Source organism: Lontra canadensis, unplaced genomic scaffold (assembly GCF_010015895.1).
Source record: "Lontra canadensis isolate GAN:19392208 unplaced genomic scaffold, GSC_riverotter_1.0 scaffold1, whole genome shotgun sequence".
Taxonomy (NCBI): Eukaryota; Metazoa; Chordata; class Mammalia; order Carnivora; family Mustelidae; genus Lontra; species Lontra canadensis.
In genome coordinates, this window is record NW_022630995.1 from 29758815 (window position 1) to 29764633 (window position 5819).

Here is a 5819-nt window from a genome sequence, read left to right on the forward strand (position 1 = left end):
TCTTATACTTATTTTGTTGGATTTATATCGAAGTTTTCATATTCAGGATTTATATCTAAGTTTTCATGCTATTATAAATGGAATTGTGTTTTTAATTTCCACTTCTCATTGCTGGCATATGGGAAAACAAATGACTCTTATACTTAATTCTATATACTGCAAATTTTCCATAATCCCTTATAAATTCCAGGAGGCTTTGTTGATTTTTTAAAATTTTTTATATAGATAATCATGTCATCTGTGCAAAAGGACAGTTTTATTGCTTTCTTCCCAATCAATAATTTTCATTCATTTTAAGTCCTTTTTTCTATCTAGTTTTACTGCGTTAGCTAGGAATTATAGTACCGTGTTGTAAGGGAGTGGTGATGGGGAATATGTTTCAGATCTTAGCAGGCAAAAAAGAGGAAAACTTAGTGGGAAAGTTCCAGCTTCTCATGTTTAAGTATGTTGTTAACTGTAGGTTTTTGTAAACATCTTTATCAAGTTGAGGATTTCCCTTTACGTCCAGTTTACTGAGATTTTACTACATGACTGTTAGGAGTTTTTAAAATGCTTTTTCTGCATCTATTGTTATGATCTTATGTTTGTTGTTTTTTCCTTAGATAGTTGATGTGATGGATTACTTTAACTGATTTTCACATGTTGATTCAGTCTCACATATCTTGGGCAAATTCCACTTGGTCATGGTGTGTGATTTATATTTTAGAGAATTATTAATTATTTATTCAATATATTTAATAGAAATAATATTTTGCTTATTGTCTCTTTCTTCTTTTGAGTTTTAACAGATTGTGTCTCTCAAGGAACTGGTCCATTTCAACTACATTGTCAAATTTGTGGGTATCAAGGTGGTCATAGTATTTCTTTATTTTGCTTTTAATGTTCACAGGTTCTATATTGATGTCTCTTTCATTTCTAATATTAGGAATTTTTGTCCTCTTTTTTTCTTTGTTAACATGACTATAAGCTTATTGAATTTATGGATCTTTTCAAAAACTAGTTTTTTGTTTCATTGATTTTCTCTCTTGATTTGCTCTTTTGAAGTTCACTGATTTCTGCTTTTTTATTATTTCTTTTCCTTTTCTTAATTTGGATTTAATTTGCTATTCTTTCTCTAGTTTTGTAGGGTGGAAGCTTAAATATTTGATTTTTGATTCTTCTCTTTTTCTAATATGTATTCAATATTACAAATTTCCATTTACACACTGCTTTACAAATATTAATGAGTTGTGTTTCCATTTTCATTTAGCTCAAAATATTTTTAAATTTCTCTTGAGATTTCTTCTTTGACCCAAATACTATTTAGAAGTGTATTGTTTAATCTCCAAGTATTTGGGTATTTTCCAGGTATCTTCTTTTATTGAGTTTTAGTATAATTTCATTATATTCCAAAGGAAGGTCTTGTTTGACTTATTCTTTTAAATTTGTTAAAGGTATATTCTATGCCTCAGAATGTGTTTTAGCTTGATGAATGTTCCATGTAAGCTTGAGAAGAATGTATACTCTGCTACTGTTGGATAAAGTAGTCTACAGTTGTCAAATTACATAGAGTTAATGGTTTTGTTGATTTATTATGTTGTTACTGATTTTCCTGCCTGCTGGATCTGTCCATTTCTGACAGAACGATGTTGAAGTCTCCAACTGTAATAGTGGATTTATTTATTTCTTACAATTCTATCAGTTTTTGGCTCATGTGTTAGGTTACGTACATGCTAAGAATTGTTGTCTTCTTTACATTACATATCATATGCCCTTCATTATACTGCCTTCTTCTTTGTCCTTTTAATTTGACATTTATATAGCTATTCCTGTTTTCTTTTTATTAGTGTTAGCATGAGAGATTTTTCTTTATTCATTTAATTTTAATCTATATTGTATTTATATTTAAAGTGCATTTCTTGTAGATGATAAATATTTGGGTCTTGCTTTTGATACATCTAACAATCTCCGTGTTTTATTTGGTGCATTTGGACTACTGGCATTCAAAGTGATTATTGATGTATTTGGATTAATATTACCTGTTTGCTAACACTTTCTATTCATGGTCCATGTTCATTGGTTCTATTTCTTGTTATTGTTTCTATTATATAGCCTTCTACTATTTTCTGACATTTTGGTTTTAATAGATTATTTTATATGATTCTGTATTTTTAGCATAGTAGTTATACTCCTTTTTAAAAGCTGTTTTTAGTGATGGCCATAGATTTTGTAATATACACTTAAGAAAATAATCCAAGTTTACTTTCAAAAACACTATACCATTTTACAGGTAATGTGAGTACCTCATAATAACAAAATAATCTTTACTTTTCCCTGAAGTCCTTTAGATCACTGCTGTCATTCATTTCTATCACATATAAACATATGTAATTGAATTCATTATTACAGTTCTGTTTGATCAATTAAGGATAAGAAAGAGGGGCATCTGGGTGGCTCAGTAGGTTAAGCATCTGCCTTTGGCTCAAGTCATGATCCCAGAGTCCCAGGATTGAGCTGTTCATGGGACTCCCTGCTCAGTGGGGAATCTGCTTGCCTATGTCCCTTTACTCTCTTTGTCACTTGTGCTCCCTCTCTCTCAAATAAGTAAAATCTTTTTTAAAAAGGAACCTCTTTTAATAATTCTTGCAAAGCAAGTCTTTTGGCAACACATTCCTTCAACTTTTGTTTGTTTGAGAAAGTCTTTATCCTTCACTTTTGAGGGATAATTTCACAGGACATAGAATTCTAGATTGGTGGGGGATTTTTTGGCTTTTTTTTTTTTTTTTTTTTTTGGTCAATACTTATTTCTTTATTTTTTTATTTTTTTTTTTTTTTTTTTTCATAGCTTTGGAAAGTTTGGATATAATTCTTACCCTTTTCCTCTATACCTAAGATGTTTACTCTGCCTTCTTTCAAACTTTTTTTTTTCTTTCTGCAGTTTAAATATGCTATGTCTACATAAGATTATTATGACATTTATCCTTCTTGGTATCCACTGAGCTTCTCAGATTTGCCATTTGATGTCTGGCATTAATTTATGGAAATTCTCAGTCATTGTGGTTTCAAATATTTCTTCTGTTCTGTTCTCTTTTCTCCTCCTCTTATTCCCAAAACATATACATTTCATCTTTTGTAGTTGTCCCACAGTACTTATAATTCTGTTCTGTTTTTGTTTGTTTAATCATATTTCTCTTTGCTTTTCAGTTTTGGAGATTTCTATTGAAATATCCTCAAACTCAGAAATGTTTTCTTGAGCTATGTTGAGTCTAGTGATTAACAGATTAATGCACTCATCAATTATGTTACAGTGTTTTTGACCTCTAGCACTTCTTTTGGTTCTTTCTTAGAATTTTAATCTCTCTGTTTACATTGTCCATCCACTCTTGCATGCTGTCTACTCTATCCACTAGATTGATTAAAATATTAATCACAGTCTGATAATTCCAATATTCTTGCCATGCCAGATCCTAATGTTTTCTCAGTCTTTTAAATTGTGTTTCTTCCCTTTCAATGTGCCTTATAATTTCTTTCTTAATCACTAGGCATGATGTACTGGGGACAAGGAACTACGTCAATAGGCCTTTAGTAATGTGGCAGTAAGTTTTTGGGGGCAGGGGGAGATGAAACATTCTACAGTCCTATGATCTTAGTCTTTCAGTGAACCTATGGCTCTTTATTTGTACTGTAAACTTCACAATCATTTCTCAGTTTTCTTATCCCTTCTTATTTTTTAATTTATTTTTATTATGTTTAATTAGCCAGAATATAGTACATGATTAGTTTTTTATATAATGTTCAACAATTCATTAGTTGCATACAACACCCAGCGCTCATCACAAAGATAAATTCGAAATGGATGAAAGAGATTAATGTGAGACAGGGATCCATCAAAATCCTAGAGGAGAACATAAGCAGTAACCTCTTTGACATTAGCCAAGCAACTTCTTTCAAGACATGTTATAAAGGCAAGAAAAACAAAAGCAAAAGTGAACTTTCATGACTTCATCAAGATAAAAAGCGTTTGCACAGCAAAGGAGACTTATGCCCTCTTAGATGGAAGAGGATGGTTAAAAGGGGTTGGAATTGGGTATTTTCCTTCTCTCAGTTGGAAAGTTACATCTGTCATGAGTTGGATACTTCTCTTTTCTACATCAGTTAGGCTCTGGCACGATGGGATTTTCTCTAATACTTAATGTGAGAATTTTGTCTAGTTTCTGAAAATAAGAGTTTCAAAAGAAAGGGGGGGCACTATTATTGAGTCCCTTTGAATTTTTTAACTCTCAGATCTCTCTACACCTAGCTCCAGCAATTTGTCAATTATGGTATATATTTTCCGACTCTGCCACTGGTTCATGCAGAGGTTTCTGCTCTAGTAAGAACTGACTACTAATATTCACCTAATTATCTCAATTTAGAGGAAAGAGTTTGCTCTCTGACCTCACTATCATTTCAAATCCAAGATAAACTGATGATCAATCTGATCAGCTATTTTACTTCTTGTTAGGACAGGATAGCAACTTTTAAGCGCCTTGCATGCAAGACCAAAAACTGAAAGACAACACACTAGATTTGACAATTACTATTTAAGGGAATGACATTTAACTGTAACATGAGGAAAAATCTGAACCACCATTCGTTTCAGGTGAACACTGAATGTAAGATTAGTTTGATGGCTGCAGGCTTTAATAGCTATATTTAAATTAATGAAAGTCTTCAGAGTATTTGGACCCCATATATTTCTTACTCTCAAAATTTTATTTAAATTCTAGTTAATTAAAATATAGTGTAATATTGGTTTTAGGAGTAGAATTTAGTGATTCAGCATTTGGGTTATTCAAAACACCCAGGGCTCAACACAACAATTGCCCTCCTTAATACCCATCACCCATTTAGCCTATCCCCCACTGACCACCCTCCATATAACCTCAGTTTGTTCTCTATCAGTAAGAGTCTTTTATGGTTTACTTTCCTCTCTCTTTCTCTCTCTTTTTTTTTTCCCTTACCACATGTCCATCTGTTTTTTGTTTTTTTTGTTTTTTGCTTTTTTTTTTTTTTTAATTCCTCATGTGAGTGAAATCATAGGGTATGGTATAAATCCATCCACATCATTGCAATGGCAAGATTTCGTTCTTTCTGATGCCTGAATAATGTTCCATTGTATGTATGTGTCACATCTTTATTATCCATTCTCCAGTCAATGGACATTTCAGCTCTTTCCATAGTTAGGCTATTGTTGATAGTGTTGCTATAAAATCAGGGTGCATGTACTCCTTCAAATCTAATAGTATTCCACTTACTTCTGATATACTACTCTATCCATAATGTATAATAGGAAAAAAAATGGAATCATTTGTATCGATGTCATAAAGCAAAGAACGTTCTTAAAGAAAAGACTATATAGTGTAGAAATAAAGCATGCCACTATCAATCAATTTTAGAATAAAATATTTTAGTATTAATTTTTCCTTTATGTTAATATTGTATTTGAATGAAAATCTATTCCACTATTTGATAAAAATCAATTATCAATATTTGCTTTATGTAACAAGACTTTGCTCTACCTAACTAGGCTTTTAAAATCACTTTGCAGATCAGTTGTAATTTTTAAAGGTAATTTGTTTCTACTGTAACAGTGAGATTTTGGTACTTTCCCCAAAAGACATCCTCAAGCAATTTGAAATGTGTAAATACAGAAAATACCCAGTTGAAATACCACCAGTTGAAGAAATTTGAAGAAAGCTACCAGAACATGTTAGTAATAATAATTATGTACTGGTAAGAAAATACCAACAATGCAGAAATGTCCACAATAGCCAAACTGTGGAAAGAGCCCACATGTC